General features: G+C 41.4%; 1 long non-coding RNA gene across 1 annotated transcript in view; it reads left to right on the top strand.

Annotated features, from left to right (window-relative positions):
• Positions 1 to 25631, top strand: part of LOC140668560 (uncharacterized) — a 189271-nt gene that overhangs the window by 132439 nt on the left and 31201 nt on the right. The window contains exon 2 of the long non-coding RNA XR_012047198.1: positions 15627 to 15779. This is a non-coding gene — a long non-coding RNA (uncharacterized lncRNA). The remainder of the gene's footprint in view (positions 1 to 15626; positions 15780 to 25631) is intronic.

The following is a 25631-nucleotide window of genomic DNA, read 5'->3' as shown; positions in this document are numbered from 1 at the left end:
CATTTAACCGTAAACATTGCTATACGCGACGCTAAGTCCCGCAAAATTGTCTAATATGAAGATCCTAGTTGACGTTAAGCGTGGGCTGCGAATTATATGACCGTGTTTAGCATTAAATGTGGGATGTGTGTGAATATACGAAGCTTCAAGATTATTGTTTTGTCCCTCGTCTATTTTCCCAGGCATTTCGATCAAACCATTCGAACCATTCAAACTATTCGTAAACTTGGAAATAGGGAAAGAAAGAGAGAGAGAGAGAGAGAGAGAGAAAGAGAGAATCCACAATTCCTGAAATATAATAAATACTTTATATATCCTGAAATATATAAATACTTCCTTTTCAATAAATTTCAGAATGAGCAATTAATCTAGCTATTAATTGAAGAATAAATGATTATATTATTAATAATAACAATAAAATTTTATTATAATTAAAAAGTTTTTATAATGTTCTTTGATTAGTATTTATACAAAATATATACATTATTTATTATATAATTTTTTTTATAGCTTTTCTTTCTAGAAAGAAAAATGTGGGATCTTCTTATTTGAACATTTATAAAGTAAAAAAAATGTGTGAAAGTTAATAACGGAACTTAAATTATGTGCAAAATACACGCATAATCAATTTTGATTTATTCTTTAAGTTAGAGTCAAACATCTAAATAGTCGAGCAATCTGATATTAATTTCTCATAGGCGTGAAATATTTTTATATTAACGTGTGCAAATTTTCACGCTCTTTTTATAATTTATTACAATCTAAACGTGACCATGAAATTCCATAATTCTTTCTTCGCAAAGAGACGAGGGAATCGACATCAGAGAACGGACTAGAAGAGGTAAGAAAGAAGTCATAAAAGAAATCTCGAGCGATGGCATTAATCATCAGACCTTAATTGGGGCACATCGTTAGGCAACGAGAGCGACAAAAGTAGATATGTCTCGTAATTGATCGTAGGCACAAAGCACTGGATTGCTCCTTACAAGGAAGACGAGCGCAAGGTCGACGACGGTGTTACACGTCCGTGTGTCTATGCATGCGCGCGTATACGTGTCGCAATTACTCCCACGTCATGGCACATTGAAATACTCGTACCGGAACGGCAGTAGTCGGCAACAGAGCATATGTACGATAATGCGAGAAACGAAAGAATATTGAGAGAAAAAGAGCAAAACAATATAAATTTTATGTCTTATTATTTTTAAAAAATATACGCTATTTACCATAAAAAACGCCTCAAGATGTTATATTTTCGAAAAATTGTATAAATATATTTCAATTTGACGTGTGAAATTTTTTATTAGTGTCTTCTCTTTCAAAGTATCTAATATTTTAATCCAACATCTTTAAGCAATCTCTAGCAATCAAAAAATTGTATAAAATAAATCAGTAACGCTAATGTATCTATCAGATTCTAAGGTCGCGCTTCGGAATTTAAAATTACAAAAAATAAAAAGTGAGCGAAGACGATAACATTACACCCACTGCTTAAGATCAAGGTCCGTTGTTCGAACGATCGATAAGCTATGCCATATATTTCGCAACGCGTCGCGCATAATTTAATTTCGAGGCGCATTACAGCACGCATAATTGCGTAAAACGTAATCTCGATTGAACATCGGCGCACGCGAACCCGATCGCGATCCGTGAACATCTCGGACCTTTCGCGGTCTGCGTGGAAGGAGGACAGTAAACGCGAGGATGAAGAAACGAATCACTTTTATATACGATAGCCATGTGAGTGGAATGAAGAGGAAACACGACGAAAGAAAAGAATAGAGTGGAATAAGTAGATAGGTGCGACTTTCCTCGATCGAGGGTAACCTTAATGTCCTTAATGTCGCGATTACATAAAAAGTGTCTATAAGATAGCCGCGGATGAGCCGACATCGTCGTCGCGATGATGAAATCTTCGCGAGACGTGACCGCGGTAGCGTAGCGGCATCTCTTGTATCATCGGGTGATCTTGAACTAACACCTTTCAGGGCATATTCCTCCATTTATTACGGACACACAAGGTGTTCCAATAATTGCGCAAACGCAACACGGGATTGCTTGCATACGTAAGTCATCGGTAATCGTTCCCTCGCAGAGGAGCTCACGTCTCGCTCTGTCTTTCTATCTCCCTTCTCCCAACTCGCTCTCCTTTTACCTTCTCTCTCGATCTCTTCGTCATTTTCTTCTCGCACGCTCCACCGAAGAATGTCGTATAGTCCTCGCACGTATGCGATTCTCTCGCCAGTAGTAGCGCGGTAATATTCTAGTAGAAAAAAAGGGAGAGAAAAAAGAAACTGCCGGCACCCGTCACATTCGACGAATGATTATAGTGCGCCGTTGTCTACGGTGATTAAGCTGATGATAATTTATCGCACATTATGTAGCGATCACAGATCATACAGTAATTTAAGAAATAATAGTTGTAATAATATTTTATATATACATATGCGAGAAGAGGTAGTATTGAAAATATATTATTTGGACAGATCTAGAATTCGTTATCAGTATTCTATGTAATGTTATTCTTTGCGAAATCTTCAGACACACAAATCTTTGTAAACTCGCGCGATGCGGCTGTAGCGCGTGCAAATATGTGGCAAGATATAATTCAGTTAGGTTGACTCTTGAATGGACCGGTCTTCTTGTAAACCTCTGCGAATAGTGTGCGCGAACGGTAGCCTGTGCGATCCACGCTGTACCGATTGAATGGTCGATACTATATTCGTCCCCATATAAAAATCCGAATTTATCGAGGTGGAATTCCGCACGACATAAACAATCCGCGAGCAAAGCCGCGAATGCGATTACACGCATTTCTCTCCATAAAAAAAACATGCTCCTGAAACACAAATCTATTCGGCTAATTGATAAAACTTAACCGTTTTTAATGTCGCGTTTAATAAGAGACAATAATTGTCCAACTGTTTTGCAGAAGAGATAGTGATATAATTTGTAAATTTTTATGATTATTGATATCTTTGATTTTATTTGGAAACTAATAAATATTTTATGTTTCTATGTATTTATAGATAATGCAAACAAATTATTCAACAAAGTATTTTAAAGTAAACAGATATATATATATATATATATATATATATCTGTAAATAAGCAAATTGTTAATAATAATTTTAGTAATTAAGTCGATAAAAAAATTGAGAGATTTTTTACTTTTTTTAGTTAAAAAAGAAATATTAGAATAAAGAAGAATTAAGATTTATATGTACAGATTTATATTATGAACAATTATTTTTCATGCTTTTATCGTTTATAGTATCTAAATTAAATATAGGAGGTAGTTACCGTTACAATTACCAAATTGTTGAATTGATCGCATTGGATAAGGGACAATAATTTTGTAAAACGTGCAGACTTAAACACAATCTGTCCCTAAAAATCTGTCTTTGAGATTTTTATTATTCCTTTTTTCGCTACAAAAATTTTTACTCGACTATATAGTGTCTCTTGCGTCAAGTAGTGAAGAAATTATTATCTCTTATTCAAATTTAAGATAAGTAAAAACGGCAAAGATATACATCTTGGATAATTTCTTTTAAAAATAGGCTAAAGCAAAAAATGAAATTTTTTATTCGTTCTGCATAAAAGAGCATCAAAAGTGAAACTCGTCGAAATTAATACTTGTTATAACTATTATATACTGTTATGTGACCGCCGGCGACGTGATCGATACAAAGATACCATTTTTATCGTTGCTGTAAATTTGTTGCCGCGCGACCCAAAATCGTCGGTACGCGAATTTCGGAAAATAAGACGGCAATGTGCGCGACGTCCGCGCTCGTCTTCATAATATATGGACGAACGCGTCGCGGTCTTTCTGCGAGCTCTCGCAAGATCGGGGACACGGCGTAGAACGTAAAATTCATGAGCGTAACTTTTATCGTTACGCGGACATTCTCACGTTGTTGCTCGCTCGCTCGCTCGCGCGCACGCGGCACATCGGAGTGTGTGGGCGCGATTTTACGACAGAAAGCCGAGCAACGCCAAACGTTTTACGCGAAAACGGCTTTTTGCCCCGTTCCGACGTGTGTGCGGTCATCTCATTCGCCGCCGTAATAACGAGCCCGGAATGGATCGACGCAGTTTGTCGGGATTCAGCTTACGGAAGCCGCCGGTTGCGGCGGATTATGGCTGCGGGTCCATTGTATCGCCGGTCGAGTCGGCAATACGTTCTAGCGGTTTCCGCTGACCCGAGACGGCAACCGGTTAATTTTCAATTAGCATTCTAAAAATAATGCAGTGGCACACGCGAGGCACGTGGAACGGGAAATGCCGCCTGTTTCCGTCTCTTTTAATTCAACAAGATCGACACATTCGTTAATAGGCACGCTCGAATTTATGCGCCCGCAAAGATAATTAAATAAATTAGGCAATTATTAAGAAATTGTATTATGTGTATGTTGTATATCATTCGCGTCAATATTCGGATAAGGATAATTTAATAAGCGAATGAAGGTATAATATGTAAAAATAGTTGCAAAAAATTCATTGTAAACAATTCGTTGGCGAGAAACTCTCACGCTCATGAATATAATTAACCAAGAATGTTATTTCCGTGTGAAATGCCTGTACTTTTTCCAAAGAAACAAAAAAATGAGAAAAAAAGAAAATGGTTACTATAGAGAAAATGACCTTATAAATTTTGAGGCTGTAAAGAAGGTCGTAAAAAAAAGAAAATATTGTTTTTTTTTTTTTTTTTTAAATTTATCTAACTATAAAAAGAAAAAAATGCTTTTACAGCTTTTGTTATTATTTTGAGAGTGTCTCAAAATCGTAATTGTCTAAAAAAAGAAACTAGTACGATTTATGTGAAACTTTCTCCTTCAGTCATATAGATTTAAAAAAGACCTTTCTTGAACCAGAATGACAACCGGAGAGATGCTAAGTTGTGAACAACAGTTACTTGGATGACTATTGAATATCGTATATTGAAAGTGTACGGTACATATTGTATAACATCGTTAACCAATCTTTACTGTTCATTATTCTGCGGTTTACACAGCTTCTTCGTTGATATTCTTCTCTGTCTATGTCTTTTAGCTATGCACATGGAATTGTGTCATAATTAAACATTTACGTCAACGCGTGTGCAATGAGATAACACACCCTCTAACGCCCGCTTTCTTCTCATAAGATGCAATATTTAGATTCTACTTATATACATTTAGACATGTATGCATATACGACGTAACATGCGAATTTAATGTATATGAATAAATATGTGAAAAAAAGAATGGAATTCTCTTGTTGAAAGCGCATCATGATCTCGAAATAAATTCGACAAGCGGAAGTATTTGACCGAAGCGTTTAAACGAGATGAAGGCAAGACTTTATCGGTGGAAATCTATAGTAGGCAAACATTTTGCGCGACGAACTGATTGTGAGAACGCAAACTATGTCCCGCAATTGGATCCACTTACACATGTTCGGTCACGCATTCAACGCTCTGCACAATGGTTGCATCTTATCCCATAGAAAATCAAGCGTTCAATTCTATCGAAGGATGCACCTCCGTTCGCCGCGAGTTTAAACCGCTGATTTTATCTCAATCAGAAAGCGTGGGGACGTGGAAAAAAATGTTTTCACTGTGGCAGAAGGAATGATTTTATATCCTCTCTTTTAAATGTTTATATTCATACACTTTTAAAGGAAAATTTGCATTAATTTTATTTGCGTACCTCTCACTCGCTCTACGGCGAGTACAATGTAATATCAATTTCGACGGATCAATCGAACGACAACCGCCGCTTTCGTACTATCTCAATTATTCAGTCAATGTGTTATCATCGTCATCTAAGTAACAATGACATTTTAAAGATTTTGACAAAAAACTTGAAAAGAAAAAATTTTTTTTTCACTAAGCAGTCGAAAAAAATACTCTAATCTTTAATTACGTTATCAGAAAAATATTGCATATAATCTAAACTGTGCAATTATTTTCATATTATTGTCCGTCATAAACGATATTCGATGAGATTCGCGTATACAAGATTGTAAAGAAAAAAAGATCATTTGATACGAGAATTGCAGCGTGAACTTTCGCATTTGCGGTGCAAAACCCGTTACAATTTTCCGGCATATTATTCCTCGCTGCATTTGCACGCGGTAGCGACTGTAATTACCAAGGACGATCGTTTCTCGGTCCGTTCGATAGTCGTAAAGGCGAAAGAAGATCGTTTGTATGCGACGTAGGAAGGACGAGCTGTGTTAGGAAAGGAAGTCGTCGACTATTCCCGCTTAGAGCGAATATGACGCGAATCTTCCCTCCCTGTGTTCTCGATAAAAATTAATTATTTTTCCTCCATCGCAGTTAAAATACCAAGTTGCACCGAACGTTATCTGTACTCGTGCTTAAGTAGTCGTTTCTACAACTGATAATGAGTACGAAGTCAGATAAAATAGAAATTTCCGACACACCACTCTTTAATTATTCAGTTGTACATTTTCCAACCTTGTCAAACAAGAATTTAATAAAGCGTTTATTCACCTTTCTCTCCCTCTCTCTCTCTCTCTCTCTCTCTCTCTCTCTCTCTCTCTCTCTCTCTCTCTCTCTCTCTTTCTCTCACTCACTCACTCAGTCACTCACTCGCTCATTCTCCATGTAAGTAGCAAACGTGTCTTCCACCAAGACAGCCCGTTAATTTGTAGGACCACCGAACCGCTTTTTATTAAACACGGCGAGACCACGAACTCGAGTTTTGACACATTTTGACGCGAGGACCACACAGAGAGCGCTCCTGCCCGTAAAACATTCACTTGACAACGGTCGATCTGCGGCGAGCATTAGGCCACGAGACACTCGATAGACGCGCAAGAAGCGGACGCTGGCTACCGTCTACCGGATAAGTTATTAGCGGTACCAGCACAGAAAACCTATGCGAATATTAACAGGGAGCTCCCGCAGTTCTCTCTCTTGATCCGCGATGTATTTATTACCTTTGATCGACTTTTTCCCATTCGGTACGCGACAGAAGATTTAGGTCGAATTATTGTCGATTGTTTCGAGACGTCTTTAACATTCTCACACACTTTTAAAACACTAAAGATAGATGATCGCCAAACGGCAATACGATAACTAAAAAGAAAAAAATAAAAGTATCTGAAGAAATAAACGAAAAGCTAATTCTCATGATAAGTTTTTTGTATAGATAATTTTGCAACGTAGTTAAAATCGAATCAATCAAATATACTGACAATTAACTACTTTCTTAATATCTTCAAATTTTAAAGTGAGATAGTTTAAGATAATTAAATGCAGATATTACAAGAGATCTCAGAGATGTCTCGCCGACGTTGCGTAAACGCGTGTACGCGAGCACCTTGAGAACGTCGTTGGTATAGATCTTCCAGAATCGTGGCATTGACCTCGGGTCCGTGGATCGAACGACCGACGTTCCTAGGGCTCGTAACAGAATCGCCACTGACCCTGGGCAGGTACGAGGTGTTAGACAAACAGCTGGTCCGATCGCACAAAGACGCGTTTTATACGCTCGGACTTGAGTAGTATTACGTACACCACTCGCGTATGTACTCGCGCGACGTGTGTACGAGCAGCAATGTGGAGGGGGGAGGGCAAAACAGTGGAAACAGAAAGAGACGAGGAGAGCGAGAGACGAAGCTAAGAAAGCATCATCGCGAAGGATAAGGAGAGACACCGACAGGGCGTATATAGATATGTCGAGGCTCGCCTTCTGCGTCTCTTTTCTCGCACTCCGACCTCGCGTAAGCTAACATATTCTTTTCTTTCTCCCTCGCGTACCACCTTACGTCGCATTTCTCAAGACGATAAATTCCTCGATACTACGGTCATGTATCTTATAAACGAAAATCACGTCAACGTTGTTCTATGATGTCTCGCCGAATCGTCCAGTTTGTTGTCAATTCGAAGGAATCGCAATTCTCGATTTCATAAATAAATTAAATGATGCGTAATTAATAGAATTTAACAGTGATATACACATAAAACGATACATTTGAAAAATGTTATAAGCATAAATTAAAGTACTACTAATGACGAAATATTATAAACAAATAGATGAAATTTAAAATATCTTTTTCAAAGATATATATATATATATATATATATATATATATATATATATATATATATATATATCTTTATATGAAATGTGTATACTTTTAAATCTAGCCGTTTAAATGTAGCACATATTTAATAGACGAACGTATTGGGAGACGCGTGTTACTGAAAGACGAGCAACCGAGCGTTCAGGAAACGGCGACAAGCTGAACGAGCAGTTATAAGTTCCCATGAGTCGCCCACGCTACGTGAAGAAGGTGCTCGGTGATGTCGTTGTCGCTCGTCGGGAGCATAAAAGTGTCCGGGGACCAAGACCCGAAGATCTCAAGTGTTCAGACCACCTTGCACGCTGCGTGGGCGACGATCCGCTCGCGAGTAGTTAGAACGAAGCTTGCGCAAGCTTAGCTTCAGGAGGTCGGCGCTGTGATCCGGTTAAATGTTCGGTAGCTGCGACCACGGTGACTTATAGGGATGAGAAAAAGATCTAATTAGATCTACATGTATTAGCGTTTATCTATTCCTTTGGCTCGAGTACTTCAAACAGATTCATTGTAAATTTTATTTCTTTAATATTTTTGAAATATATGTATATACACCAACAAGTATATTGATTTTATAAGAAATGTACATCTGTCTTCGTTTCTCAAAATAAGGCGAGTACAAAAGAAAGAAATCGCTTCCAGATATTTATCTACTTAAATTATGTATAAGATGACGCATAAACTAAGCGTAAATGAGCAACGGCGTATCTAATATATTACCACGTACAAAGAAATTACATTATTCCAGTCGTGGTCAGACCACGTATTACATTGAAATCCATTCTGTTATCATAATGTAACACGCTAGCGCTAACGTTTGCACGGCGTATTAATGAGGAACGAGGAGGGACGAGCATTAATCTTCGCGTCGTCGGAGATTCGTAATAGCGCTCTGCCACCCAGGCTGATATCTAAAAGCGAAATCCTGCAAAGTGGCCGCGCGGATAAAGGGATGAGAAAAGATTAGCGCGCGCAGAGAAAGAGAGAGAGAGAGAGAGAGAGCGAGTTGCGCGTTTTCTAGAACGCCGCGAGTAAGCAACATTCTACGCGACTCCTCTCGCGGATTTCGGGGAGGATCGTTTTTCTTCGAGCACGCACAGGGACGACAGATAATGCCGGATAAGGGAACTTGCAATTATATTACGGTGAAAAGCTCGCTAGAGATACTACGCATACTTTTACACGAACGTAATCTCGCGCGAGATGAGCACACTTCTAATATAAATTTTCCTTATTCCCGAGCGCGCCAGCAAATTACTCTCGCTGCCGAGGTTGGATATCGAGGCGGCCCTGTACGAGTTAATATTTCATCCCGGATCCCGGCGATCCGCGGATCGTACGTTATCGCGATTCCAGTAGACCGCGCGTCGGAAAGTCAAAGTAATTCTCTCGCGCGCCGACACGTCGGATCGCGAATCGCGATCAATGTGGTGTACCGTCTTACTCGCGTATGCGAACGGAAGGGGATTTCGCTGCCGAGAAGAAGGACGAGAAGGATGTCCGACAGGAGGATCGCGGCCTCGCCGCGTGAGGGTTTCATCGCCGTCATCTCTCCGCGCGACGCGATTCTCTTCCCGTAAGTAATTTATCGTTACCATTAAAATATAGCCTCGTCGTCGTCGCGGTGGGTACTGGGTACGCGCCGTTATGGTCGAATATAACCGTTTCTATGGGTGCACGAGGCGTCCACCTTGATTTACGGCACTCACGGAGTTATGACGCGACGTGCCCACACACTCGCATTCCCATACGTTCTACGCTTCTGCGCGAACGAATGAGCGAACGAGGATCGGTGCGCGCTTCGTGGCCCTTGGGAGTTGCGAGTACTACGCCAATACTATTAACTAGAACTTCACCGGACAATTAATGCGCATCCGCGGAATGAAAGAGCTGTGTATTAATAAACGCCTTACAATTCGTATGTACATACTTATGCCGCGCGCATGCCTTTAGCATTTCTAAGATGCCTTCCGACATTGTACAAATACGAAATGTAATGTATGCTAGTATAAGAATAAAGTAAAGTCAATCAGGAAGATGTACAATCTCGGTGGTGTTATTGCGGCTAAATAGATGAATAATAAAATACAAGAATTAAAATAATTCACAGCTGTCAAATATTCAAGTGTGTTATTATCTCCTCTATTTTCTGTGCGTCATAATTTTTTATTAGATTTTTTTTTTTTTTTATTATCAAAAATGCGAAATCATAAAATACTATTAAAAGTACGTACCTATATAAAACGCAAGCTAATTGAGTCTCGTAACTGTGCAAATTGCAGAAGCACATTTGACTAAAATCTGAGTAAACTGTACGTCTCGTGGAGAAACTATTATATATACGTTCTCCGGTAATACGTAACGAGGAGGAACACGAGAAAATCGAGGCGATCGTTTACGCGAAGGATGTTCTTTCTCGTTTCGAAGTGATCGGTAGTGATCAAGCACACGTTGCGTTTCGCGAGGGTCTCCGTCCGATTACGGGGACTTGAAGGCGATCGATGGCAACGATCGACATGTCGCGGCACATCGTTCCTCTTGACAGCGCGGCCGTCCAGCCAGACGGATCGTTACGCGAGCGCGGTTTCAAATACCAGCGCGGTGAAATACGGCCCAATAAAAGGGCACTCTGACATAGTCTCTCGAGGAACTCGCCTATTGTTCGACACGAAGTTTCTACAAGCGCGCGCTCAACATTTATCGCGGACGAGAAACGACGGAATTTTTTCACGCGTTCAGAGCGCGATATGTCACGTTCGATCGTAAAATCGATCGTCGAACGACACTTTTTATGTATCTAACGACAAACCTGTAAGTCTGTACACGACGAATAGTTTCAAACAGAATTAACAAGTATGTCGCGAAATAAATTAAATTTATATAAAATGTGAAATGGTAATTATAAAGATAATTAATTTTTTATTAAGAACTATTTTTTTTCCTTCAAACGCGTCCTTTAGAAATATGAAATCACAAGAAAAAAATTAGCAACAGAAATTTGTAAAACGTAAGGTACGAATGTATATTCAGATTCATTTACAAGAACAATTTATAGTAGAAAAGATCAATGTAGAGCGGATTTCGCTGAAAGAGTAAATCTTGAAGCAAAGAAACGACAAGAACGTCTGGAATTCCGGGAAGGTAGTAACGAGCGAGGTCAAGTAATTAAGTGACGAGCAAACAGGGGACAAAAGGACTCGAGGTAGAGTTTCTAGCGAGGAGCATCGGCGTATTTACTCACAATTAGTACGCTTCCATCGCGACTCTCCGCGTGCGCGCGTTCGCCGGCGGCCGTAAAAACCGTCTTCGCGACGAGGTGCGGCGCGAATTCTACGCGACATCAACAACGTTTCGATAGTTAACATCAAGATTATCGACGCCGTAACCCGACATTATACGCGCGCAACGGCCCACCTATTCCAACGGCGATTTCACTCGGTATCGCCCGGCTTAACTTCGGGATATCCCTTACCTATGCGCGCCACTTTGAACAGGATCTCCGGAACGGAGGTGTCGCCGGTAGGGTGACGAGTTTTCACATTTAGTGTCAATAAAAATGGTGAAAGGCAAAGGAGGTTTCTCGTGAGGCGAATGAAGACGAGCGCCGCGCGCGCGCGCGCGAGAGAGAGAGAAAGAGAGAGATAGAGATAAGCCACCTCTCTTTTTCGACACTTCCCAATAAATTACCGCCAGCGTTGATCGTTGCCGTACATTTTTCACGAGATCTATCGGCGCGTTTTCACCGCTCTTCTTCTTTAGTGGGGCAAAGAGGGGAGGGGGGGGGAGAGGCGGCGATATTTTTTACGACCGTTCTCTGGTTTCGGATTTTTAACGACACCGCGGGAGCGTGGTCCGATTTAAAGCCGCGATGGATTCCGAACGGAAATGGATTTAATAGCGACCGTAGACACCTGCCACGTTTTCTTGCGTGCTTGAGACTCTTTCGTATTACGGCATTCCTCCCGCTCGTCGAATGTCTTGTCCGAAGTATAATCATTATCGATAATAACCGTCCGTGCAACTTTGTAAGAAACTGCTGCTATATGCTTAAGCTTTTATGTACCATAAAGTTGAAGTAAAATTTATTAATTTTAATTTTTACATTACACACACTTTTATTAGCGCATTATTTTTACGAAACGTACATTATACGATTACAACGCCATGTAATTAAATATTATATAATCTCAATATATTTATTGATTTAATTGCAAGAGATAAAATACTAAATGAATAATGCTCGCAATAAAATTGTCAATTATATATATATATATATATATACTATTTCTTAAATATTGGAAAAAATTGAAACAGTTTATTTATCATAAACATTAATTATATCAATGTGTACGACATACATTATATTGTTAGCTATCAAGACGAGCTGTTTCCGCTACCTCGAGCGCTTTTCCATTTGCAAGTCGTCAAAGATATAAAATGCCGTGATTCAAAATTGATTGTCCTTTTTCCGTTGCGTGACACGCATCGCACGACTCAATGTCGTCGGATACGCGCGAGGGAATCGATCGCGGGTTCCCCGCGGCGTGTTACGAATCCTGCCAATCACCGGAGTATAATCGATATCGGGGCCCGAAGGTGAGTATCGGGCCGATACGATCGGCTCCGCCCCGGGCGTGTCGCCGGCCTGGACGATTTATAATGTTAATATCCCTGAAGCAAGAGAGGGGTTCCACGTACTTTCCGCTCGATTTGCTTCCACCCTTCGTCTCAACTTGCCTTACCGCACGCGTTTCTGTTTCTTTTTACTCCTCCTTGCTCTCTTTCTCTCTCTCTCTCTCTCTCTCTCTCTCTCTCTCTCTCTCTCTCTCTCTCTCTCTTTCTCTCTCTATGCCGCGAGTACAAAGCAAAGACGACCGCGTGATGGGATCTCGAGGAAAATTAGGTTAGTTAGTTAAGTGGATAAGTTTGTTCTGTATTCCGACCTAACTACCGTCTGCGTCCTAATGACTACCCTATACTTGACCAGAAAACAGAGAATTACGCCGGATAGCATATAATTAGCGTTACTCTGCGGTGCGCGGTGGTGAACAGACGGTCAGCGTGAAGCGTATCACATATACGCGTCCAAAAGACTCGACACCATAAAAATTCCAAAATTTAGGTTTAACTTAAAATGTGCGAGTATTAATATTCAGAAATATAAAAAAAAAAAATGTAATAAAAGATGTTTATAGAAAACAAATTCAATTTCGAAAATCTTTTGAAGCATTTCCTTCGTAGTAAAAATCTTAGAATGTTGATTTTCTACTTCACTATCTTTTACGCGAACGATTTAAATAAAAATCTAGCGCATCATAGACCGCTAGACGAGGGCGCAGACGTTTTGTTCGCGTTGAAGGGACTCTTCGCTCGTTCTTCATGTCGGGCGTAACTCTACGAGAGCGCCGTTACGAGACGAGACGAGACGAGACGAGACGAGACGAGGAACGCCCAGTTACATATTTGTATTTCCCACGATACGGTCACGAAGTGACTTGCAGACGTCATGCTCCGAGTGCACTCGCCGCCGGTGGCTTCGAGACTCGATAGCGTATAGCGCCTTAACCGGTTGACGCGCGTTCAGACGGATGTTTATACGCGCTGGAAACTCTCGTTCGGCTTCGACTCTCGACCGCTCTTCATCGTATCGCGCGCCTACGACGAGCAGCGGAGCTCTCGGGGGTCGGATGGAGAGCTCCAAATTCGAGCTAATAGGCGAAACATTATCGTGATCCTGTCGCGAGCTGGTCGAGGATGTTGCAACGATGTGTACATAACGCGTAACGGGTTATCTGCAAACTGAAACGTTCAAATGCCCGATGATATGGAAGAGCTTGTTCGATTTATGTTCGCTTTGATAATATCCACCACCAACGGATTCCGCGATCCAATGACGCGAATATCTTCAGAAATGAAATTAATTTTTAATAAAATCTCTTTTTAATAATACATTGAATATAATTTCTTAACAAGGATTTTCGTAACGAAAGAAAAACCTATCCTACTTCTAGTCTTAAAAATTCTCGATTCTGAATACAATTTACATTATAAATTGAACAAAAATTACTCGGTGCATAAAGGATGGAGAAAAAGATCGGATACTCAGTATATAACGAAATTGTACTCGGCGAGGACGCGAATCATGTCGAGACTAGGGTCAAGGTCAAGTCTTCGTACAACAAACTGACGTTTAATGCCGGGACTCGCACGTACGCGATCGACTCACGGCGAGGCGGAGAGGGGAGGTGGATTCCTCCGACCTCCGATATGTGAACGGTAAATTAGCATTATGGACGCATTATCGATGCTGTGACGCGCTTTTATACACAGCGTGGTCGTGCCTGCCGCGACGTCGCCGTCGCGCGCAGGATCAGCTCCTTCTAACTCTGATTTATACCGTTTATTGCGGCATGCGCGCTTCGTATTCTCCTTATACCGTTTCCAAGGTATACACCGAGTTACGCGAGCTACGTGTAATTTATCGTATCGTATTACGAGTCTGCTGGATCGCGGATGTAGAACGAATTTTCGAATCGCTATAGCGATGCGTCATGATACTTGAATCAACTTAAGTGCGCATATATCAATGGAACATGATAATCTCAAGTCGGGGCTATTCCTCTCTTTTCTCATACGTCGTACATTAAATTCACATGTATTATATATTTACTAATCTCCCTTTTTTCCATATTTGATATACACGTTTTATTTACAATAAACTTGGCTGCATATGAAATATGAAATCCTCGAAATCTGTATACATTACAATAGGCACACTTGTTAACAGATACTTTGAGTACTAAAAGAGAGTATAATAACGAACCACATTATATGTGAATAAAGCGGAGGCGCGTACTTCGCCGCATGTGCATAATTCAAGTTCAAAGAAAATGTCAATATCTACGCGCGCATGTTCCTCCCACACTCGTGCTGGTGCATTGAACACAGGAACGGAACGAGTCCGATGAGTACGACGATCTATCGAGTGGTTGCGATAATACTCGGGCAAGTATGAGCAAGCGCGATTCTGCGGTGATCGCGAGAGGAGCGGAGGCGGCGACCGAGAGAATGAAGAAGAAACGGCGCGGAGAGAGGGAGAGATGGCGGCGGCGGCGGCGGCGGCGGCGGCGGTTCGAGGAGGGCAACAAATTGCAGGATCGGCTATCGGGCGGAGTAATTAATTAAATACAATAAAGTTAGGTCGACCCTCGTATCTGGCATCGGCCACTCCTCCTATCGACCGTCCAACTCTCGCATCCAGCCGTCCTCGGTCTTGATGCGCGCTCGCGACTCGCGGAATACCGAGAAAGGGACGCGAGCCGTTCATTTCTGTCTCCCCGTGCTCGACCGACCGTGAGATTATGCCAACAAAGACAAAAATAAAAATTTACATCGCGGTAACTATAGAGCGAAATATTAAACGAACTATTTTACAGCGATTTGCATAAATTTCTATGAATTAAAAACGTACACTTTTCACTCTGTAATAGATGTTGAAATTAAATCGAGTAACGTAATTTAATGCGCAGATATCCAGGCATCGTTTCTTCACCCGCTAATCTACGAGACTAGCTAACGAAGAGGCCACATAGGATTCTCGAGCGCAATGAAGAGGGGGAAGAGACCTTTCGGGCTATCTGATAAAGCGGAATATTCTGGTGCACGAGATCGACGAGACGCAGGTAAGGATAATTATAATAATTGGCCGATAAATCGATAATTAATCAGGAAGCTAATTACGAATTATGACCGTCGCAAGACAATACTCGGCATTGTTTGCGGGGACCGCGTATGATGGCAAGTGTGGGAAGCTAATGAGACATAACGTAGAAAGTTATAGGTCTCGCAAAACTCGCAATCGAATTTCTTTTTTTTCTTTTCTTTCCGTCGCGGTCGCTAGTCTAGACTAGGCAATGATAGCGAATACACGCGTATCTGCATCGATCTCTGACTCGCGATTAACGTAACGATCTCGAAGGTGTACCATTCGATGTACGTGATTCATGCGTGAACCTCGCACTTTCGACATCGTTCAGTCCCGCAGGTGTACCCAATTACGAGAACGGACGTCTATTATCCGTTGCGCTTCGTCTATCGAACGCTCCACGCTTGATTCCTCTAACAGTACTATCATTACAGACGTAAAATTGGTATTATCGAGACACCCACCCGCGCATGTTCGACTGTAGTAGATAATATCTTCATCGTGTAAAGCGTGTCGTCACAGTTATTAATTGTTAACGCTGCTGAGTCTTTGATTATCTTCGATATATGTAAAACAATTTATGCGGCGAGTTGAGTTGGACGCGATGTTAAAGATCGAGAATCGATCGTCAAGGATCGATATCAGCTGGGTTCATCAGGACACTTTTTTTAAAAGCCGTCTTATTGTTAGTCACCTGCGTGCCACCGGGCGTTTATATACGATCCTGCCTTCCTTTGTAAACGAGGACGAAAGAGAGAACTCGTTCCTGCGAGCGGACGATCATTCGACTCGGCTAAGAATAGCCTTCCCCGAAGCGGCGTTCAATCAAATAAATAATTTTTAGGGCGAACTAGGCGGTATCGCCGCGGCATAAATTATCCGCCGACGCAACTCGAACGCAACCGGACCGCATATCTATAATGCTCGATGTCGGAGAACTAGACCTTGAGGCCGGTCAAAGCTAGTCTTTGCCGTGGACACGTCGCCTTCCCTCTTTCGATCTTCAACATCTCCGCGTCTCGCTCGCTCCACTTTTCGCGGCGAGGCCGCAATCATAAACTCGCTGTCAGAGAAGAAACGATTCCGAACGAGATCAGCTACGGCTTCGCGGAATTTCTCGCTAGGGATGAGTACGGATGACCCTGTTAGGCACTCTATACCCTATAAACTTTCGCCCTCGAATAGGCAGAAAATAGCGCCGCGAGAAAATAGCTTCAGGTCGGCGAGAAGCGACGGGCAGAGAGCAACTTATAACCGGCTTGTCGTGAATCATCGACGTCTGCCTCGTGCTCGGGAATTAAGGGCCTTCGATTGTTCACGTGCCACCGCATCTCAGCGCAGGCACGGTCCTTCGAACCCCGAGCGCTGCTATTCATTTCCACCCGTTGATCGTTTCAATTGTTTCGATGATATAATAATCACGGTTGATTTAATCACTATGGTCTCGTTGACATTTAAAAAATTTTTTTTTTATTATAATTAATATCTTTAGATATGTATATTCCCATATATCTCTCGTATAAACTTCAATATTCCAATTAATTTACTCATAATTGCATTTTGCGATATCATTTGTTAAATTGTATAGATTGACAGTTGAGAGAAAAATCAATTAGCACTTTTGCCGATATAATTTGATATTTAAATGCTCTTCGAGTCTCGTATAGACAGACAGATATATACATATATCCGTTCCAATGTAATAATTTTGTTTTCAACTCCCGTTGACCGCTCATAAAAGTTATTCGCGACGTCATGTCGCGCGGTAGTAGCTATAGTAGGCGCCGCGGATCGAAATCCGCGGTGGATGTAACGCGGTGAAAAAGAAGCCCGGAATAAAGCGTGGTGGTGGTGGCTGGAGTGGTCGCACGATCGACCGGAGGAGCCACGACGATCCGTGGGTAATGCGCGTTCTTGCGTTCCTCATCGTGGATGACGCAGCGAAAGAGCATGCCGCGCGTCCTCATAGAGGACTCGCATCTCGTATAGTCCGCGTGATATACCGTAAGCCCCTGCCCGCTCGTTCCGAGTGTGTTGCTTGTGCCTCCGCAGACTTCGTATTAAGGTGAATTCACATTCGTAGATAGCGACTTTAACCCCTCGCTTTCGACGTCTAAATGAAACCGTTCGAAGCTCTACGCGCGGGATTTCAGCGTTCGCATCGTCTACGCGGTTAATCTCGTCTCGGCTTTGCTCGTTAAAGCACATTTTATATACTATATACTTCGCTTATATATTGTATAAAGTGGAAGGGGGAAGATTAAGTTCCTGTTCACACACTGTGAGAAAGGAAGTAATAGTACACCGCTATCAGCTTCTTTGGTTTCGCATGCTTTCGAACAGCGCAACGATAAATTCCGTCTGACGGTTATAGAGAGCTAACTCCACGATTTGCTTCCTTTCTCTTCACGAACTTTAAAACTTTAGTCTCGAAAAATCGTGCTCGGCTCCATTACATCCGTAACAATATCTATTTCGTAGCGCATTATAATCGCGCTATCGTGTAGTCTAGAGAAACATCGCGCGATATATTCCGCAAAGAGCCGGAATAAGAAAAGAGTCTCGGCAGAGGAGGGCACAGAGAGAAGAAACGAGCGAGAGAGGTGCACGGTCGTAGTTCAGCCCGTGGCCCATCAGATAGGACGCTGATTCCGTTCAAGGGTGAAGCGAGAAGAAGGTACGCCGCCGCCGTCGCCGCCGCCGCCGCCGCCGCGGTGAATCCCGGTTGGTGAGAGAGAAGGAGAAAGGAAAAGGCGGCTCGATCGCGTCGCATCCGAGGGAAGAGGATCGACGCCGAACGGGGTTGTGCGGGGGCGAGACAGAGGGGCAGGGGCAGGGGGAGGGGGAGGAGGAGGGAACGGAGGGGTTGAAAGGGGCATATTGTTTGCCGAGCGAAGCCGATAATTCAGTAATGAACGTAACCAACGCGCGCCCGCGTTCAGGGCTATAATTACCGATACCACGTTGGATAGCGGATCCCTTAACTTCGGGTCCCGAGTCCCGAAGCGCTACACGAAGAAGCGCGTCTGCGCGCGCGCGCGCGCGAGAGAGCGAGCGCAGATATATTTCCCCGACCTCTCTTTCCGTCTTTCTTTTTCTCCCTTTCTTCCTTTCCCTCTCCTTCCCTTCCCTTCCCTTCCCTTCCCTTCCCTTCCCTTTCCTGACCGTGTCTTAGAATGGGCAGCTCTAAATTAATAAATCAATAGCCAGGTTCTTATCCGATCCGCGGGTAGGTGGAGTTTGTTTGTTTAAGAGCAGGATTTATTAATTTTTCGCTGGGTGGTAAATCCCCACCGGTACATCTCCACCTTCTCGCTTTCGAGCGGACCAGCATCATTTCCTTCCGTGTTCTTTATACGCGAGATCGTCTATTGTGTGCGCTTCGGAAATTCGATAAGAATCGACGAGGTGATTTTCGCGCAATTATTCCACGTATATTGTTAGATTTTTTTTCCACTTGAGATTGCGAAATAATTCACAAACACGTATGATCGTGTGTGTCGAAATAATAGATATTAATAAGTACCATCGCATTATTTCTTTTCGCTTTCATGATGCTTCAGCCGTTCAAAGAGAAGGGACGAACTTAAGTTTCAAATACACGTGAGTAGTGTACGTACTGCCATCTCTTTATCCCGACTCGAACCTCTGCATGAACATATTACAAATTTCATTTATGAGTATTTCATTTATGTGCGAACCAAATATTTAATATGCCTATATATTTTCCGCGGGAAATGCAGCTTGACGATCTAACTATCTGTAGCTGAAATTCTCATCAAATTGAAGTCTCGATGCTTCTATCTTACGATAGTGGCACATGTGTGTGATGTGCATAATCGAAATAAAGTGAAAATCACCACAATAATTAATATTATATTCATTAACTTACAATTAGAACAATAATTGTTGTACAATCGTTGATGTATCGTTGAAAATATATTTTTTTCAGCATAATTTTTCTAATAACTTGACGTGAATAGAATTGAAAAACTGCTGAATATTATAATTCACGCATATAAACAAATTAAATAGATATATATGACATACATGAATATTCTAATAGAAATACTCATTTATAAGAAGTAGAACGAGTAACCAATTCCGCGGATCAGAATCGTTACATTACCTCGAATAAGCATTCCAATAATTTTATATTTAATCAGCAACGATAGATCAAGCGATTTGTGAGTCGTTTATTTCGCCGATGAAGAGGAAAATGTTTTTCCTTTTGCGAAGATCATTTTCTCGTTACTGGTATTTGAATATGGTAATTCCTTTTGTTCCGCTCGAATTCTCTCGCTCTATCGTTCACCATATGATATATGTTTCTTTGTACGATGTACTCGTATATTATTCTGAGATTTTCATCTATCGTGATTTATAAGTGAGCCATAATCGATATACTTGCATCTTTCCTTTCAATAAATTTCAATCCTTCTAGATATTTGTATTTTTTTTTTTTTTTTTAAATTAAAGTAATTGCTCTGGATTAAAAATTGCAATAAACTCGAAAATAAAGCAATTAATTAGTAATTAAAGTACTAAAAGAATTTCTCTTTAATTTTACTTTGTACGGCGTTTTATCTTTAAGCTTAAACATAAGTATTATTTTTAACGATACAACTGCAGCACAAAATCTGGAATAAAACGTCAAATTCTCATATATATTTTGATTGTAGTTATATGTCGTCAGCTAAATAGATGCAATATTAATCAAAAAAACGCAGTAGCGTCTCGTAAAGTGAATTTTTTTAAACATACACAAAACTAATCGCAAAGTTAAAAAAATTTTTTATTTATTATTAACTAAATGTAGAAAATATATATTGCTTATATAAATATCTCTCGCAGGTTATACATCCGTTAGCTTGGCATTATTGTTCTCCTTCTTTCGAAACCTAATCTTTTCTGTCAATTTTGCTACATGTAAGCTTACGTACGTAATTCAGGTACACAATTTACGCCTTCACACCTTTGCACCTTTATGCCTTCACAGTCTTGCTTACAACTTGTATCCCGTATTGTACTGCTTAATATATGCCTGTCATGTGATTTTAAAAGACGTGCCCTAGGCCGTCAATAAACACAACTATTACTACTACTACTATCATCACACGTACGGAGCTCGTGATTTGATTCTAACAACCAAGGCAACCGTGTTGTAGCTTTCGGTAAGCATTGTGCGCGTCCGGTTGAAAAATCGTGATTAGATTTACCAGAGTTGCCAGCTGTATTAGCTCGCTATTATAATCGCGCAACTGTCGTGGGGAATTAACGCTCGCGCGACGGATCGAGAAACGCCGGAAGCGTTCGAACAAATCGTACGTGTAGACGGGTTTTGTCGCGGCCACGATGTAGTAATGATCGGCTCGGACGAGAAGCAAAGTTAAATCGGGTATCTGGCTTGCTCTACCGCGCGCTACGCCGCGGCCACGGTGAGCAGGCAACGAGAGCGGATTGCGCCCGTAGGCAGAAATTAGACTCGAATCTCGTCTCTTTGCTTCCCGTGTTTTCTGGAGTGCCGGCCTGATGATAATGACGGTAGCAGGTGCTCGAGCCGATGCCACCTTCGCACCTCGCTCGTCGCCGGCGTCGGCGTGCCTACCACATCGCGCGTAGATATATTTATACAGGGTGAGCAAAACAACCAGATAAACCTAAGAATAATGAATAAGGTTTTCATAATTATTTTAAGTCTAAGATTATTTTCTAATCCGTTTTTATTTTCAATCAAGCTGTGCATCACTGTTTAATTGTAAAACAATATTAAAAATATTAAAAATATAATTATTCATTATTACACACATTTATAATTATTATTATTTAAATGTAAAAATGTCATTCTTTTCTTTACTATTTTTTTTTTTTTTTTTTTTTTACTAATCATCGATATTTATTAAGCGGATGCGATATTTAAAATCAAAGAAACTTATCGTAGCAACATTCGAGTTATCCGAGACGATTGATGTAAACGTGACTCACCCTATATACTCACCCTATATAGCAACTCTATTCTTCGCGATAGTCGTCGCACCGTTCGTCGCCGGGTCATCGCGTAATTCGTTGCTTCGGCTTGCCTCCAGGGGCTACGTTCTATCTACTTACCTACCGTGGTACGCGCAGGTAGATAGGTATATCCTCACCTCTCGCGATGTTCTCGCGTGTATACGTGTATATATATATATATATATATATATATATATACATGTGTGTGTGCGTGTGCGTGTGCGTGTGTACGTATGTGTCGATGTATCGGTACGATGGCGGTGGATCCGGCGACGTGCAGCACGTTTACGTGCGCATTGCGTGTCGCTCGCGCGTGTAGGTGGTGCACGTGTACGTATACGTACAGCGCGCTTAATATCTCGAGCCAATCTTAGAGCTTGCATTCAGTGGGTTAGTGCCGTAAATGCCAGTAACCATCCACCGGCAATGGCCACTCGTGGCTACTACTATAGGCGGGCAGGCAGGTATTCATTCCATTTGCAGTTATGACGAGTGCGAGTTCAGAGGCCGTGAGAGTTTGCTGGCTCCTCGGCTCGGGACTCTCTACTCGAGTCTGGAGCATCTACGCGAACCGTTGTAACGTTACACTTTCAGATTATCGATGACCGCGCGAGTGTTGTGATAAATACGGTGACGAAAAGTCATCGGTGTGCGACTAGAATTTATTCAACAAGTGCAAACATATTTGAAACTGAGAAATCTAAATTGCTATTATTATTGCTATTATTATTGCTTCCTCATTATTTATATTGTCAATTTAATGTATTATTTTAATAATGTAGTAAAATATTAAATACATTTCTTTGCATCAACGATTTCTACATCTCTCACCTGAAAAAGGAAAATATAGAATATACTAGCTGAGAAATATATAAAGATTGTTCCAATAACATTCAGTATATTTGAACAATAAAATAGCTTCATTTGCCAATCGGCAATGATTTGAAATCCCGTAGCGCTCTCGACGGAATCTCGGCGAAATTACTTCAGAGCGAACTACCGAGCGGGGAAATATTTGAACCGCGCGAGGGATTAATACCTGTCTGACGTATTATTTTCCTCAGTCCCCCCTCCCCTCCCCTCCCCTCCCCTCCTGCTCGATCGCTCCGCAGTTACCGTACGGTCGGGCCGCGCGCACGTAGTAATTTGACGTTACGATCTGCGGGAAAAGGGTCGCGGGAGCGACGTCGGAGAGCGTGTTGCACGACGATAGAAATAGAAGCGATCTATACAGTGTAAGAAGTCTGTAAGAAGGCGACGCGGGCGCATCCTGCCCCCTCCCCCCTCCCCCATAGATAGAGGTGCCCCTTCAGATCACGGAATACGCATGTATTCCGCGACCGCTGTAGCCGTTGTATTCACGTCGCGCTTCTCACCTTCGACTCTCTGGCGGATTCTAACCCCGGTGGGACGCTTCATCGACCGGCCTCTCCGCCGCCGGTAGTCGCGCAATTATAGAGTATGACTGTACATATTCGTTCGGTAATTTGTTATCGTTGGATAAACACATCGAAGGCGACGAGAGGTCGATGGAGTTGGGCCGGACACTCGGTATACATGTACCGCGCTTGTGCTAGCGATGCCAAGTCGTAATCCCGTAACGATGGCATGCTACTACGCCCTTCTCTTTTCTATATACTTATATACGCTTATTCTTCAGTCAATGCTCAGCATCCCTCGATTCATATTTTCAGAACGGACGGGTTACATTTGTTCATGCTTATCGAGAAAAGATATCCTCGCAGTCGCATGTAGCTGATGTTATCATCTTTTTCCATAATTATTTACGCATTCAAACTTTTAGATATTTTTTTATATACATCCATTAAATAATAACTATCAAATTAAATTCATTATTTGCATTGTTAAAAGTTAAGCTTGAATACATTTTTCGACTCTGTTGAAAGCTTGAATTTTTTTAAAGTCCATTCATTTCATATATATATATATATACTAATATATAAGATATAGAGATAGTTTTACAAAGAGCATAGATCTCTAGGCTTTTAAACTGTCCAAACTGCAAAAAAAATCGTTCCTCAAAGCGCGAACAGGCCCTCAAGTGATCCGCTCCTGAACATCGGCCGCGGGGGAGAGGAGACACGGCATGTCTCGTGAATAGAGAGATATCTCCTCCCGGCAACAGGCGGTAACGTCTAAATTAAATGTTTCTGGATCGACGAGCCGCGGATTCAACGTGTCATGCGCCGCTCTTAATCTGGATTTAACGGCGAGGTCTCGGCGTGAGGGCGAGAGGGCCGTGAGGTAGAGGGGGAGGGCCACCTTGCGGTGCCTGGGCTGCTTGAATAGAGCTTAATTGGCGAATACTCGCGCACGGTGTATAGAGACGAAGAGAAGAACGAGATGGTCAGACAGGTAGAAACGTAAAGAGAGATAGAGATAGAGAGAGAGAGAGAGAGAGGTGTGAAGGCCTCTAGATGTTCGCTTCATCCTTGCTCACATAGTCGCGCATCTCGTTCCTCCTCCCCTCTCCCTTCTCTCTAAGCGCGGCGGACGAGGGCGAGGATGACTTCGCCGACTCACTCGTGTATTTTGCATATTCACCATATAATAATAATGATAACGACAATAATGACGATAATAATATCGCCGAAGAGATTCGGATCAGCGGCATTAACTGGCCTTCGCTCGTCTCGGTGGAAAGATGCCTCTCGCGTTTAACGATTAACCTAAGAGTGTGCCGCTAATCTAGAATTAATTAATTTACCTTGACCTTATGTTAATCTCTATTCTATAATCGTTAAGATATAGAGAACGACGTTGAAATTGGAATGAGTCAAGGATATAATCGTATCTTGTTTCTGCATACTTTGACCAAGTAAAAAAAAAAATTTCATGAATTTAGAAATGTAATGATTTATATATTTTTATGTAATTGATAAACGCAAAGGTATACTCCAAAAATATAAAAATGTACGATTTTGATGCTGGAGATTTTTATCTTTTTTTAGCAACATTTTTACTTATTTATAAAATAACATATTTTTATTTATGAAATTGCTAAAATGTAGATTGCTATTCTCTTTGTAATTAACCCTCATAGCATCAATATTGTCGTTTCACTTTTTGTGTTTTTATCAAATTATACATTTTTTATTAGATAATTAATATATGTATAATTTCTTTTTTATACTCAATAAAAGTAATACTATTAATATATTTATTTGCAAGAGAAAAATTTTTTCTTTTTCTTTTGCATCAAATATTAAATATATATCTTTTCTCTTCAATTTAATGTACAAAATCCGACTTATTTCTCGCTTCTTGTTCGCGTTTGTAAGAGCAGCGGGACGAAGAAGGGACGGTAATGCGTAAAAGGTCAGCTCGCACATCGTGTGTGAACCAGATTCCTCCTGGCGAGAGCCATCATAATAAATTATGGTTTTCATGGCCTTGCAGTTATCTCGAGAGAGCGTTTCCTAGGCTACTTGCGCGAGAGTAACACCGACTCCGCGCAAGTAGCTACTGAACAACAATCGTGCCGAGTATGCTCGCTCACCGAGCCGATAAGTAATTCGCGGACACTTCTAATCGTGAGTAGACTTTCGCGAAGTCGCAATCATAAATCATAGCATGCGTGTAACGAGAGAGGGAGCGCTGGAACGCGAAGGATTACAGAAAAAAAATAGAGAAAGAAAGAAAGAAAGAGAGAGAGGAGTAAGAAAGAAAAAAAATAAGCGATTCAGATGAGATATGACCTGGGTTTCCCTGACGATCGAGATGGCTTCGAGAAACGACACGCGTTTCGTCTCGTTCATCCGATTGGTTACGCGCGCGAGAGAAAAAGAAGGCGGCCGCT

The sequence above is a fragment of the Anoplolepis gracilipes genome, chromosome 8 (assembly GCF_047496725.1).
Source record: "Anoplolepis gracilipes chromosome 8, ASM4749672v1, whole genome shotgun sequence".
Taxonomy (NCBI): domain Eukaryota; kingdom Metazoa; phylum Arthropoda; class Insecta; order Hymenoptera; family Formicidae; genus Anoplolepis; species Anoplolepis gracilipes.
This window is presented reverse-complemented; position numbering and strand designations above follow the sequence as displayed.